Genomic DNA, 16344 nt, shown 5'->3' on the forward strand with positions numbered 1-16344 from the left:
ACAGAATTTTGTAAATGTTAGGTTGTTTTACCGAAGGCTATAGTTTCAGATTTGATTGCAAAATAATTTACTACTCCTGCCATCTATGATTCACAGTGGGTACCATAAAAGCTTACCATGTCACATAGATGGCAGCATATATTCTATATATAAATATGTATATTCTGTATGTAAATATTCTATGTATAAATATATTCTATCATTTGAATGTTTTGCATTTAAAAAAAAAAAAAGACTTATTGCGCCTGCCATCTATACTGTTTAATGGGTACTAGAAAAGTTAAATGTTTTACCACTAGATAGAAGCACATTGATATTCAAAAAAGTGATTTTTATTTAATTTTTTCCTTTTTTTAAAATTTTATTGAAATTCATGATTTTTTTTTTGTGGATGATGGTAATCTTTTCCCAAACAAATTTTTTCCTTTACATACTCAAAAATCAAAATTATTAACGCTGGGGTACAGCATTAATTTTTCTTTTTTACAGTTTGACCCAGTTGTTCCCAACTTGTGGTGCGCGAACCCTTAGGCCTTTGATGGGCTAGTGCCATCTTAACACAAGGGCCCTCCATGGGCGGAGATACGGGGGGGGGCGTCAAAGATGAGTTGACTGATCTAATGTATATATGTATATATGCATTGACATCATCATCATCGTGCCCCTCCCCCAGCAATAATCTCCCCCTATGGGGCCCTCTAAGGCCTCTTTAAGCTTTTCGAGATTATTAAGCGAAAAATTCGCATGCAGTCATTTGTGGACAAGTTGGGGGGGGGGGGGGCTAAGAAAATCTGTTTGCCCGAGGCCCATGATGCACTCAAGATAGCCCTGTGATGAGCAAACTAATCGCGGCACTAGATGCGACCAGTTTAGAGGTTCTATTTCTCTCTCTCTCTCTCTCAATTTTTTTTCCGCACATTCCTAAAAAAAAGAGTGCCCCTGCACTTTTAGGTCCGGGAGCCTCAAGTGCAGAAGGGGTCTCGTAAAAATGAGATCTGGTGAAAATTTTAGAGAGCAAACATGCAAATTGGTAAACAGGCATTTCTACCTGGGTAGGGGCCTCTGAAAAATCACTTTGCGTCGGGGCACATGATACTTTTGTATGATGCCCTCTGCGCTTTTTAGAATTGTAAGATTGGCATTTACATTCACAGGAATAAAATTTCAAACAACAGGTCCCCCTAGATGATTGTTAACTTTATTTTTATGGAATTTTTCCTTCATTAAATATGATTTTTCATAAATTTTGGAACCATTTATTTTGCTGAAAACAAATTTTCATTAATTCTGAAATTATTTCCCTCTTTGATTCCCAAATATTTTCTAAAACTAATCATAAAATTGCCTCTTTAAATAATTCTCGAAATAGTTCTTTTCATTAATTATGATTTTCCTTTAATTGAAAAACTATTTCTCAAAAAATTTTCAATCAAAAAAACAAATAATGATTTGATTTCATTCCAGAATTCATTGCTTAATTTCATGAAAAAAAAATGCTAGAATTATCTTTTCTTCTAAAATTAACAATGAAATGGCGTTCCTTTCACGAATATTCTTGAATTGATATTTATTTCTGAAATTAATAATAAATCGTCACCTTCATGTATTCTTGAACAATTTTTAAAGGATGCTTAATTGAAACGTTGATCAAGTGCTCAAGAGCAGAAAATCGCACCACATGCAGTGAAACCTCACTGCAACGGTGCTCGATATAACGATAAATCTCTCTACAACGATATGTTTTCCTTCTGCGCACAGTATCGTTATACCGAGGTTACACTGTATACCCACCTAACTTGTGGCATAAAAAGTTTGAGAATGATTCTTACAGACTATAAATACAATATGAAAATTTATCTGCATACTGTTGATATAGTGTTTTAAAAAGTTAAATTTATTCCTTTCAATGTACAGACAATGGTTGTTATATTTACTCCCCCTCCTCTTTTATCATGTCAAAAGTTGCCTCGATTTCTACACGTGTTTGTCTTTTTGATATATGTAGTATGCGCAGTATAGCTATACGTTGAAGAATATAGCGAATCAACAGGCTCGTGTTCTACTTACGCCAGGATAAGTTCGGAGAAAAATCTTCGGTAAATAAAATAAATAAAGAGATGCGGATTACATCATGCTTTTGTGTGTGTGTGTGTGTTTAATATTATTTTTATTACAGCCGAAGCCCCTGATATCAGCAGCGTGGTTATTAATCCTATTCTCGCGTGATATAAATAGGTAAAATTTCTGTGTGGTCACGTGTCATAAATCTCTGTCCAGCCGTTCTTCACTCTCTCCCTCTTTAGTTGTTGTTCCCAATTATTTTCATGTCCTCGAGACCATTTTTTTTTTTGTTCTTCGCTTCGGTTTTAGGGCATTTATGTTTTTTACTCTCTAACCAGAACCATGGTTGAGAAATTTAACACACGAAACTAACTTAAATATACTAAACGTAATAACGACCAGTTCAAACATGAGTTATTATGACTATAATTCATTCATTATTTAATGAGGCTATTTATACATATACCCATGTATATTCTGAATATTTTAAGAACCTCATCCATCGTGCCTGTACCAGACGGAATAACAGGAACTCGTTTGATATCACAAGCACTATTCGATTTTTTCTTTGACGATGAGCATCGATCATTCATAGGATGAGAATGTTCAAACTTGAACATTTATTTATAAGTTTGAATCAGAATCTCTCAATAGTAAAATTCAATGAAAACTAGTTTGCTGTAATTCTAAGGCCGGGATTACACTATAAAAGTTATATAAAAGATCTTTCATAAAAAATTTGAAAAAAAAAGCCCCAATAAGCCTATTAGGTTACGTATTCACTCGAATCTAACCGATACGCTTATTGGCTGCATTTTAAAGTTTTATAAAAGAACTTGTATTAAACTTTTATAGTGTAAGGCCGGCCTTAATGTCATTTCAGTACAAATTTTTGTTTAGGAGAGACGAAACCTCTATTTTTGTTTCTTGGATTTTCCTAATGTTGTCATAGGCACCGAAATCTGGTGAGTGGGGCTATTTACCCCCCCCCCCCCCCAATAACTAATGAATATACAATGGAATGCATCCCCGTTCCTTCTGTGCGTGGGATAGAGCAAAGACTTCTAGATACTACTTCTAAGAGGCTAGAGTTCCGTATATACGAACGACTTACAATATTCAGCCCCTCCTCCAATGTTTTCCACTATGTCAGAGCAACTGAATGTTGTACTCAGGGCGGTTCTAGGACTGTGTAACTCCATGCGGCCGCATGGTGCGCTTCAAATGCAGAGGTGATAAATCAGGTAATTGCAGGAAAATTTCGAAAAAAATGTTGCGTGTGTGTGAAAATTCAAACTATATGAATGGGTGGAATAATTTGCAGAGGAAACGGCAATATTGGCATGTTTCCATAGGCTGGCATACATAAATCTGCCAGTTTTCCTGGTCATTTTAATAGTTCGGCTTATACTTCAGACGGACGCCGAAAGATGTCTCGCGTGGTTTGACTTCAGCCAGCCCTGTCTACTGTACCAAGTCGTCATAGCGAACAGTATTAAACTGTTTGAAGAGACGGAATGGACGCGTGCAACGTTTACGCGTTTACAACTGAAGACAAAACGCGATTGAAGTATAATTCCATATAAATATACATATTACCATGGGTATTATATTTCTTTAATGATTGGGTGGGTCGGACGCGCACCTGAATCTGATATGTTGATTCAAAACCAAGCAATTTGCATTCAAAACGAATTTCATTAACGTTTTGTTTCTTTCGTAAATTTGACATCTCAATGAATCGGCCTTGCTCTCGGTGAACACTTGTACCATCTCGAACCAAACGGAAAAAAAAAATGAAATTGCTGGAACAGGAAATAAATTTTATTTATTTATTCAATTGAGACTATTCATTCCTGTGCTATCATGAAAGGTGCGGTGTTTTTTCTTCTTTTTTCGACTAAAAGAAAACTTCTTGTTTTTCTAAGGTCAATATCTTGTAGTAAATATGTAATAATTTTCAAAGTCGTAATTTTCATTAGGAAAAAATAATGTGTGTGGACGTTACATCATGATTTGAAACAGAATGTATTCAATAGATTAGATGTTTCCTCTTCTTATAAGGCGAATGGTTTTTCCGCAATACCTGATGATGATGATGATGATGCCATCGCAAATTATGCATTCATGTATTTCAACATGTTTGTAAATAGATGAATATTTTTGCGATAATCAGCACCGAATTTTGAAAATATCCAGTTCTTCTCTTTATCCAATTGACATCATCATCTTGAATACATTTAGTGTGTTTTCTGGTCACTTTTGCAGGTCTTTCAGTGTTGCGAGTCAGTCTCCCATTTGAAAAAATCTATCCGCAGAGAGCGAGCGGACTTTGAACATATTTATAAAAGATGAAATTTCAACATGCATCCGCCATTTTCACTTCAAAGTTTAGAAAACAGATGGCAGCTCCAATACAACACGAAACAAGCATAACTCTTACAGCATAATTACGTTACGGCCACGCATACATACACAAAACTTTTCTTCACGTACCAATTCGTTAGAAATTCCCCCAGAGAAATGTTCACGAGCTGCATGCAGTGTTATGAGGAAAAATAATTTTGAAACGTAATTTCCCGTCTCTCTCCAAAATTTTAAGGGGTAATTTTGTGAAAGGATGGGTATTCTTTTTATGATACAAGAGAAGAAATAACTCTATTAAAAAAATTACTTAAAATTTTGTAAGAAATCTGAAGTAACGACCTTTTAAGAAGCTTATACGAAATTTCTTTATCCCAAAATTTTACCTAGTATTTTCACTCCTCAACGAAATTTAAACGAGTGATATTGAATTTTGATGCGTGAACCATGCATCCAGATGCGTCTTGGCGAACACTGGGTGCATGTATGGTCAAGTAGCAGTCATTAATGGAAAACAATCAACCCTCATCTGTTCCGGAACAGATTAACATCCTGGTGTGTATATCGAATCCAAATTAAGAAATTCATATATTTTTTTAATTATAGTCCTCAGGAAAATGTGGCGCATATGAAGAAAGCTGTTCATGAGACCCAATTGGCAGGGCCAAGCTCATGAGGAAATTCGATACGGGTTCTATGCTAAATGGCTACTTAGAGCAAGGCCGTAACTACTTGCACTTCGCAAGAATTCAGTCTGGGGGAATTTCAATCGAATTTGTACATGCTGGAGCGGCTCTACCGTATTTATATTGTCAGAGTTGGGCTTTTTTTTCCTGCTCTACTGACGGTGCTATCAGTCTTCCATATTTTGGAGTGAAAATGACTGATGGCTGAATTTTCGTGAAATGAAAGTATCGTGTTGAGGGGGGGGGGGGTCTGCCTGCTCTCTGTGGAGAGACTTTTTCCCTTTCAAGGCAAGGGAGATACTTGCCCAGGCGGAAATTTTGCGAGGGCAGCAAATTTTAAAGGGAGAAAAAAAAAGCTGTTATGAATCATGGACATTATACGCCTTCATTAGAATACAATTCAAATTTTTTTCGTGAGATTTGTTGGTTCTCATGGCCACTATATGACACAAAGTATCTTTTATTCCCGGTACCGATCTGAAATTCATGGGTAGGCTCAATCAGAGTTTAAAAGGGGGATTCATGGATATATAAAGATACGAGCTTTTCCGTGAGATATAGCAGCGCTTCAAAATGTTGGACGCACACAATACCCAAGTTAATTCTCTCTAGAAATGTAAGCGTATGCCATCAACAGAGTTTGAGGGGGGGGGGTGTAAAAAAAACCGTGCTGCTATTGTTGTGGAAGTCTACTGGTGCGGCAGCCTAAAAATATCCCCTCGGATTAATAACTGTTGGATTGACACGAGCTACAATAGTGACATTATGGTGACATTAGGTCACGTGTAGGCAGTCTTTATCTCGAACGCAATATGCGAAGTAGAGAAATAGGGGAGCGAACAGAAGCATTTTCGCAACAGCTTTGGTTGGATCATGCGCCCATCAGAGGATTTACAGCTTTGGGTATTAATCACGTGAAAAAAAAGCTCGGCTCATATGATCATTACGATGGTAATGAATTGTTTTTGTGCGTGCCATAGTGTACGTCATAACCGGATAGAAATTGTTCTGGGTAATTTACGGAGCCAAGGTTCTATATAAAAGCAATTACTCATCTTCTTCTTTGCTATTTTTTGCGTAGAAGCTGGTAAAATTTTTACTAGGAAGTTTCTACGTATGGTTTTCGTAATAGTCTCATGGAAAGTGTCCTCATTCACATTAATAATAATGTGGTTAACCAATAAAAGACAATAGAGCAACCTTCAAGTATAAAAGAAACCATAATTGATGAAAATTCATTTTCGAACTGAATGCGACATTTTTTAGACCGTAAGGGTTAGGGGAAAGGGGTTCACAAATCTTTTTGCTGCAGCTGCTTCCCTGAGCTTCCGAGCTTCTAAAATTTTCAAGCGTGTCCTCCCATACTCTATTTTCTATCATTGGTAGCGTTTGACAGAAGTTTCTTCAAGCGCAGATCTGGGGGATGGGGGGAGAGAGAGCGAGGGAGGCTGTCCTCCCAAGACATGAGTAATATGGGAGAAATTTGTCTGTTCCGTGAAATACGGTATGGTCAAATGTACCTACATAATAAGTCGCTTCTCCGACACATCCATCTGGGTCCACCTGCCTCCGCTACATTCGAAGCTGAGGATGTCTGCCTTGGAATCATATACAGCTGAAAATGTCTGCCTTGGAATCATATAAAGCTGAAAATGTCTGCCTTGGAATCATTTACAGCTGAAAATGTCTGCCTTGGAATCATTTACAGCTGAAAATGTCTGCCTTGGAATCATTTACAGCTGAAAATGTCTACTTTCACTTAGGCGTAGATCCGGAGGGTGGGGGGGGGGACTATAGGAACAATCGCCCGGATAATATGGGAAAATTTGCCTGTCCCATAAAATTTGGGATGATCCAACGAATTCAAATTTCGCCCCTCCCGACACATCGTCTTGGATCCGCATCTGAGCTTATTCCCGAATAACTTTACGAATTCGGAAATTCTCACTTCCCCCGAAGAAACTTCGTGTCACTTCACGAAGGCACGCCCTGGGTCTGTCAAGGATGGGGGAAGTTTCTCCAAGCAGAAATCTTGAGAAATCTGCAAATGTTAAGGGAAACAAAAAAAATATCGTCTACCAAAATGATCGACTTCCTACAGAGGAAGGAATGGCTAAATTACGTTTGTGTGCACTCCCTGACAAAAATGACCCTGACAGCACTAGGCACGTCACACTGTTAGAAAAACCCTCTTTTTTTAAGATACATATTTTGGTATTTTTAAAAAATTCCACCTTGAAATGTACATTCCATTTTATAGGTTTTACATTTTTGTTATCGATGTCCAATCGCATTCGCATTCGATGCATGAAAGTTAATTATCGCACACAAATAATACCGTAGAATTTCCTGCGTATGGCATATAATAAACAGATGCAAAATGTCTTGGTTTGAGGGGAAAAAAAATTGATCCTCTATCCAAAGTCACGTATAATACGCATATGGAAATTTCATTCATTAATAATAAAATCTTAAAGAATGGAGTCAGAGATCTAGTGAGTGCGTAATTGAAAGAGCGAGAAAGTGAGTTTGGGGAAGAAAATGATGTTTGTTTCATTTTAATTGTAAAAATATACACTCATTGCCATAAAAACTTGCGCACCCAGAAGAAGTCGTTAAAATGAAACGAAATTTCACACATGTAAGTACTACGTTAATATAAGTAAGTGATTAGAAAATCCAAGAAAAAGGATCATTTATTGCAGAAAAAAGTACAGATGAACAGAGGTTTTAGTACTCTGTTGGACCCCCCTCTAGCGCGAATGCACGATGCGATACGAGCGGGCATTGAGGCATACAAGTTCCGTATGATGTCCTGAGACATCTCGTTCCACAGTTGCTGTAAATGCGCCTCTAGTTCGACCAACCTCGTAGGGTGTCCAACTTGCCGTCCCAAATGATCCCAGATATGCTCGATTGGTGACAAATCTGGGGATAGAGCAGGCCAGGGTAGGGTGGTAATGTGGCGGAGGCAGTCTTGTGACATCCTTGCTGTGTGTGGCCTAGCATTGTTTTGTTGAAAAATGGCTCCTGGGAGCCCTGCCATGAGTGGCAACACATGTGGCTGAAGGATGTTATGGACGTACCGCTGGGCTGTCATTGTGCCATGGATCAATATTAGGGGTGACCGTGTATCGTAAGCAATGGCACCCCATACCATGACACCAGCTGTGGGAGCGGTGTGTCGCTGTAAAGCGAAGGCAGGATTGAAGCGTTCACCACGGGGCCTCCACACACGAACACGATTGTCATCACTGCTCAAGTTGAATCTCGATTCGTCGCTGAAGACGACCTGGTTCTATTCCGTTGCAGTCCAATCCCGTCGTGCTCGACACCACTCCAAACGGAGACATTGGTGGGTGGGTGTCATTGGCAGCACACGTAATGGGCGCCGCGATACCAGATGTCTTTCAGCCAGGCGCCTTGCGATGGTTCGGGAAGACACAGGGGCCCGTAGTGATGCTGCTGCCTGTGTCTGGATAGCGGCCAATGAGGCAGTTGGCTCTACGCGTGCGTTTCGGATGATGTGACGGTCTTCTCGACGACTGGTCTGTCGAGGGCGTCCTGAACCTGGTCGCAGTGTAAATGACGTCTCTTCTGTCCACTGGTCCGAACACCTCCTCACAGTAAAATCAGAACGGCCTAGTTGACGAGCTACTTGCCGAGCCGACCACCCAGCTTCCATCATCCCGATGATTCTTCCCCTATCGAACTCTGACAACTGCACATATGATCTTCGACGGCGGCGTAACGGCATGTCTACCTCAGCATTTCCTTTGCAAACGATTAAATACACTCCAGCAAGCTCTGCTTACCTGTTTTATACTCCAAGGAGAACGAAGTTCAACTCCCTCTAGTGGCATTACGCAATGCGCAATCACGCTGCATTTCTAATCATTTGCATATCTGCCCGACATGTACCTTCAGGCCAACTTTCGTTTCGATCCCACAATTATTTCTTGGTGCGCAAATTTTTATGGCAATGAGTGTATATGTTGATTATTATACTTTCCTTCTTTCAAACCGACCACAACCAACACCTTCTATAGCAGAAAGCCCCCGAGCGAAGCTCGTGACGTTACTGAAGTCGCCCATTTCACCTATACAGTCGAATCCCGTTTTAACGAACTCCATGAGACCGAAGAAATCACTTCTTCGTTATAGCGAGATTTCGTTGTAAAGGAATTTTTAGGTTTCTACATTGTTCCTATGAAAACTTATCTGGGGGAGTAGAAAGTGTTCGCTAAAACGAGATTTTCGCTATAATGGTATTCGTTAAAACGGGATTCGACTGTACTTTTAGGATGTACTGCAAAAAAAAAAAGGTAAAGATTTCGCATACGTTATCCTGCTATATCGAATAGCTACCGGTGAAATGGACTTCAGTAACGTCAAAGCTTCGCGCGGAAGCTTTCTGCTATAGAAGGTGTTGGCACAACTCAGGTTTATCGCCATGAACAATTTACTACCTAGTAAGTTGTGCCGGAAGTGTAAGTGTGTGCAGTGCAGTTTTAACGCATGGGCCGCCCGGGTATGGCCCGGGGCCTCAAGAGAAGAGGGGGCCTCATAACAATGAGCAGAAGTTGAATTTTTCGAGAATTTTCCAAGTAGGGCTTCTGGAAAACCACTTGGCCCGGGGGCCTGTGATGCTCTTAAGACGGCCCTGAGTGTGTGTACCTAATAGTCTGAGTGCGTATCTAGTGTTGTCTCTGATTTTTTAGTCCTGCTATATGTATTTCAGAAGTGAAGTGAGTGAAGTGCAATGATTGAATGAATATTTGTGCCATTGTAGGCTTGTTACGCTCTCTCTGTGTGGCGAGATTAACGGGGAGATCGGGTCGCATTCGTGCCTCGAAGTTGGGAACCACAGAAAACCAACTTCAGACGACCATCACTGCGGCGGCAGTGGGGTGAGTCTGTCACTATGACCACTCGACCACCACAGCAGCTGACTTTTATACTGTATATTCGCATCTACAGGGTGAAGATGGGAAACACTTGAGGTGATAGTACACATCAATACAAACATTGTCATCACAGAATGCATGGTCTAACATGAAACGCAAGCGCTTTTCGAAAAGCGGCATTCCTGTTGAACTTTATCGGGAGAAAAAGAACAACCACGCATGCAAATGTAAACTTGGGAAGAAGAAACCGTGTGCAAATCTGCGGTGAATAAAAGGCGCGGACACCAGCTCTGTGAAGTTATTCCAGCGTGCAACCACCTGGCGTCCGTGCCTTTTATTCACTGTGACGCAGATTTGCATACGGTTTCTTCTTCTTCCCCAGGTTAAATTTGCATGCACGGTGTTCTTTTTCTTCCGATAAATTCCATGTGTACTATCACCTCTTAAAGTTTTTTCCCATATTTCCTGAATCACCCTGTATACATCACCTATGGATACTCGAAAGACTACTTTTCACAAATTAATTTTCAAAATATTTATTTTAATGTCACTCTCTCGAGGGGTGGGGGGGGGGGAAGCTGCAAATAATATACGCAGTGGCATATAATCCCCCACTAGCAATTTCCGATGTTTTCAACGCACAAAAAAAAGCTGATTATACGCAGGGAAATACGATATATACTATTAGCAAATTATTCGCAAAAATCACTTCTAGAGAAAAAATGTAGTCCCGAGATCTCGTTTCGATGTAAACGCGAGGAAAACGGACCCTTGAACTAATTCAGACTTGATAACCGATGAAGAGAGTATCAAGTTCTCTATAATATAATTCCTCACATCACACACACACATACACACTATAAAATTGAACTTGCCGGCAGTTGCGTAATGTGGACGAGGCCAAACATTGACCTTCATGTTTTTGATCTGACACACATTCACTTTCAATACTAGTGAGATGGTTTCGTGGTAGCAGCAGTAGCGAAATTTGTGCAAAGTCCGTTTTTTTACGAAGTCCTTGGAACGGACGAAATCTCTACCGATAAAATGTAATACCTGACACGCTCGTGCGCGATCGTTGTCATTCATAACGCGAGATTCGAACGAATTTGAATCACGAACATGATACTATTTCAAACGAGTCTCGTAAACGCTAATGTAAACTAATGATTTGTACAGCGGAAAAAAAACACCCCCGCATATTGCTCTCTACGCAGAGGCGGATTTATGGGTTTACCACCTCTGGTTTACGAATTTTGTTGCCTACTCCCCCATTCCACTAATTCATTAATTAATTAATCATTCCTAACATTTGCCACCCTGAACTACAGCCTGCCAAGTTCTCCTGTAAATACTCTTTTACCCTTTTTTATGAATAGCTATAGAGTAGAGATTTACACTTATTTCTTCTAATCCCCTTTCAGATTTTTTTTGGTGCTCTCCCCGTTCCTTAAACCAACTTATAGGATCCCACATTGCATTTATATCTTCTCTCATCCTCTCAGTCCATTCCAGCTTTCTCCCAGAGGGCGATATCGCTCAATACTGCCACAGTATGGAGGCACCCCCCACGCTCCTATCGAAAGAAGAGGATTTTCTGTGTATTATCCTATACATACCTCATCGAGGTCTTTCCTTTCTGTTAAATTTCTGGTTGATTATGAACAAAGAATCAAGGCTGTTGTTTTTAAAGGTTCCAGAAGATTTATTTTAACAGTTAATTAATATTTCCCATAACGGTGATTGTTTTCTCACAGAAGGGATCGACTTGACGAGTGTGAATATAACTGTATGGAATTTTCTATTATATATATATCAGAGGAGAGAGAAATGGATTCTCACGATCATTGATGATTATTGGCATAGTAATAGCGACAGAACAGAAGAGAAGACTTTTCTCGTAAAAAGAAGGTTTCATAATAATAATAATGTTATCTCTTGTGTTATCATCGCTAATTTTCTTCGGTGATTGACTTTTTCTCATGATCTTATCAAGATCAGGTCGTTTCCACCAGAAAATGCGCCATTTGATTACTCAATGTTAACGAGAAGTTTATCTTCTTCTAATTTTATTTATTTATTTTGATGTCATGAGAAGAAACCATGTGCAATATCCAAGATAACTTTTCTATGTCTATCTTGAGAGAGAAAGAGAGTCAAAACTCATGTGCACTGTGTAGCAAGATACGAAGCCCATTTTTCTCATTTGATAAAATTTTATGTTCATTTTATTGCTACTTTACGTTGATGGTGATGATGAGGAGGAGATATTGGAAAATTTAAATATTTGAACCCCTAAGAATTCCGATTGTCGATGTCACTCATGCGTTGACTAACTACTAGATAATGATAATTACTTAGAACTGAAGAATTCATTTTATCTGATGAGGAGGGTTTCGTTCGTAAGATGAAGGGGTCCATGGCCTTCATCTCACTGGCAAAAGGTGTTCCCTGGTTTTTGTTTTATTGGTAGAAATTGGTAGAGTCTGTGGACCACAAAAGGTTAAGAACCCCTTCAAGTTATGCGGATTTATCTACCAAAAAAAGAGTATTCTCACTTATTAATTTTTTCCCCGTATAAATTTATGAAAATGTAGGGGCTTGGGGGCAAACTATCCACTTAACCCATATGTGATCGCTCCTCCATGACTGAATCATGCCTGACAATTCATGACCAAATTTTGTACAATTTTTACATGATTAGGGTCACTAATAAAACATACTTGAGAAGTTTTGAAAAATTGGACATTAATTTAACATGTTTTTCTTCCTAATTTATGTAAATTTCTAATTAATTAACTTTTTAATTAAATTAATTTGATCAAAATAATTAGTAATTACGATTTTTGGAAATCTCATGTACCATGTGACGAAAAAATTTAAGATAAAACAATTTTTTCTCTATTTTTTTAAGAAAATTATTTCTGTTCATGGTCACGGGGAAAAAAATATTTCCAGATGGAAAATCGGGATAAAATTTCCAAAAATTTCATTTTTGAAAAATAATAAAAAATTTAATTTCTTTGTAAACCAATTAAAAAAATACCACAATGGCACTCATTGTATCTTCCACTTTCCAAAAACGTTAATTTCATACAAAAATTTGCATGAAAATTAATTGAAAGAAAATTTTGAACAAAGCAAATGCAACATCAATCAAAAATAAGTATTACAGTAGCCTATACCCGCCATTAATAAAATCAACTTCTTTCTGAAATTTAATTGCAAAAACGTTGAGATATTTGCCGATTTGAGAGCGATTCACGGTAGCAAATCAGTGGTAATATGCAAATCAGCCTATAAAATACAGGGCGTACCACCAACAGCTCATTTCTGAATTTTCTTGTTACTGGCGCTTGCATAAGGTTTTCAAGTTGATAAAGTGCTTAAGTTGCTTAAGTTGATAAAGCACATCGATGAAGTTGTTTTACCTCAGCCACGAATTGCCGGCTGAAGCTTTACGAACGTGTCGGACATGAAGAAAAATCCTTCTAAAATACTGCGATTTGCTTTCGTGCAGTGCCCTCTATCGATAAAAATTCGAAAATTACAAATGTCTTCAAGTTTTATGTATTTTTTAACTATTTAAGAGCTTATGGGAAACCCCCTGTAGAAAGGAACTGTGCGAAAACTCGAGAGAAAATACAGCATTGGGGACGTTCAAGTATTACGCCATCATCGATGGGGGGGAAGGGGGTTTCCGATTTGCTGACTTTTGATGACCAGGGGAGAGGGGGGGGGTGGATAATGCTTACGTCATCAACCACCCTTTATGAAAATGTGAGTTAGGATTCAGAGGGGCAGAGCTGATGACGAAATTTTGCTGACAAGGGGGAGAGAGAGGAGGTCAGCGTTTTGCTGACTTTTGCTGACAAGGGGGGGGGGGGAAGGGGGTCAAAAATGGCTAAAAATTTGCTTAGTTAATACTTGAACGGCCCCATTACAAAATTCAACATATGGTCATTTTTGACATCTGGACCTCGTTTACAATTTATATTTTTCACATTTTAGCACAAGGAAAGCACGAGGGTTCAAGAAATCGGAGAAGTGTTGGAAGAAACTAAGGACTCGGAAAAAGGTGTATTCTCAAGGACGTATGCGAAGGGGGGGGGGGGGAAAGAGGAAAATGGAGAACTTTCTATAAATTTTTGAGCAATATTGAGAAAATAATAACAGACTCTGCTAAACCAGCAGGCTAATCTAAGTCTTCAAGAGAATATAAGCTCAATTGCTCCCTGAGAACATTTTTGCGAGAGCTATTTATGCTAAACATGAAAGGTGCACGTGCTAGTTTAACGGATTAATTAATTAGTTATCAATCACTTATTAAAACAGGTGTAAATTCATCGAATTTTTACTTTATAGAGTTTTTCTCCAAAAAAATCTAATTTCGAAATTTTAATTTTTGATTCTCCGGTTCTCTGGTTATAAAAATCATCCGCTTAACCCTGTATGGTCCAATGTATATTTGAATACACGTGTACATGAAAAATACTGTACATGAGTGATCCTCAACAAGCTGCTCTCGAGCACCATGGTGATCCTTAAAGGACCAAGTTTGCTCAATGCTCGTGAGCACTCGATTAACGCTTTAGTTAAACATCCTTTGAAAATTACATAATTATGCAGATATCAGGCATAAGGATGTCAAAATTAGCAGTAAGGGGGTGCTCTTAGTTTGATGATGAGTATAGGCAGCGCTCCCCACTCGAGAAAGGTTGAAAGTCGCTGCTGTAAAAAAAAACCATTATACAAATTTTTTTCCCTCAATGTTTTTTGGTATTTTAAAAAGTACATCTTTTAGTATGAAAATGTTACTATACGATGTACTTTTTAGACATTGAGCCAAGCAGAATTGTCACACTTCTACGTCAACGTATTTTAACAAATTGTAAATTCAACATTATTAAATAAATTTCTGTATTGACGTATTTTTGTAAACATGCTAACAGCACCAATTTACATCCGTTTCTGTAAAAAAAAATTGCAATATCTTGTTATGGGAATGAACAATAGAGGGTATAAACTCCAAATCGTAGGATAAAAGTGATCTTAATGAGCGGTAGGCAATGTATTTTATTCCCACAGACATCCATATATATAATCATAGATCGAATTAGAATTAAGATAATTTAAAAAAATGTGCATGTATTGATAAGTTTTTTTTTTCCAAGAATTTTCGTCTTCCTTCACGGGAAAACCACCGAAAAAAGTGATGATTGGCCGACGTAAATATCAGAGTTCACAGCATCCATCCATTGTCAAATGAAAATGAAAGTGAAGATGAAGAAAAACGATATCAAGTTCACACGAGATGGCGCTCGCGTCGACACCAACCAGGCGGAGCGGGAAGCCCAAAGTTATTTTTATTTTATTTTACTTTTTCTTTATGATGGATATCTCTCAATAAACGGGCGTTTCATCAGTTGCGAGTTCCGTCGTTGTTTACAAATCACCCTAAACCCGGAGGCGTTTTTTTTTTTTTATATCATTATGAAACCGGCAGACGCAACCATATCTCGTCCACAGTCGTAATATCCCGGGAGACAAATAAATACGATAATAAAAAAAATAGATATCTCTTGTTTTCCATAAAAAGAAACCCCCGTCTTTCCATATATGTCCGCAGTTGAAATTATAGAAAACTCCCTTATGTCCTTTTCTACTAAGGTATTTATTAGGTGCAAGGAAAAATAATATACAAGAGAAGAAGACGAAAGAAAAGGGTGCACAACCTCCGAAGAACGTGAGCGTTCATTTTTCATCCGGCTGCTATACGTCCCCGTCGGGCGTTTTACGGCAATTAACAGGGGCTGGCACCTTAATTGTCTGAGAAAAAGAACAAGATGGAAAATATACGTCTGGATTATACTGTGGTGTTTACAGAACGTGGAGTACCGTCCAAAACTCGTGAAGGTGATAGATATCTCTGGCGGATGTCTGTGGTGTGGTATATTTGAATCGAGGTAAGAAAATTTCATTATGTATTTTATTTAACCCTTTCAGTACCACATCATGAAAAAATGAAATAACTGTCAAATTTTTTGGTAGGCTATTTTTAGTTCTAAGTAACAGTGTATATGAAACGAATTAATTATAACTAACCAGGTACTTTTTAAAGTTCCATCTGCACGAAACGCTTACAATAAAAATGAAAAATACCAACTCAGATAATGTTGAATAATGTATGATATATATGAATTATTTATTGATTTTACAACAAAAAAAAGTCATAATTTGTTTTATATATTTGTTAGGTTAGGATTACACTATAAAAGTTTTTCAAAAGTTCATTTATAAAACATGAAAAATGCAACCAATAAACT

At 38.3% G+C, this 16344-nt stretch overlaps 1 protein-coding gene across 1 annotated transcript in view; it reads left to right on the forward strand.

Annotated features, from left to right (window-relative positions):
• Nucleotides 1-15431: 15431 nt before the first annotated feature.
• The window catches only part of LOC149078916 (uncharacterized), an 85703-nt gene continuing 84790 nt past the window's right edge, over nt 15432-16344 (forward strand). The window contains exon 1 of the mRNA XM_089241123.1: nt 15432-15984. The gene's annotated coding sequence lies outside the window, so the exon portion shown is untranslated. The remainder of the gene's footprint in view (nt 15985-16344) is intronic.

This window comes from Pholcus phalangioides, unplaced genomic scaffold (genome assembly GCF_987345545.1).
Source record: "Pholcus phalangioides strain wild (caught in Gottingen) unplaced genomic scaffold, Ppha-v1.0 ptg000013l_1, whole genome shotgun sequence".
In the NCBI taxonomy this organism is placed as follows: domain Eukaryota; kingdom Metazoa; phylum Arthropoda; class Arachnida; order Araneae; family Pholcidae; genus Pholcus; species Pholcus phalangioides.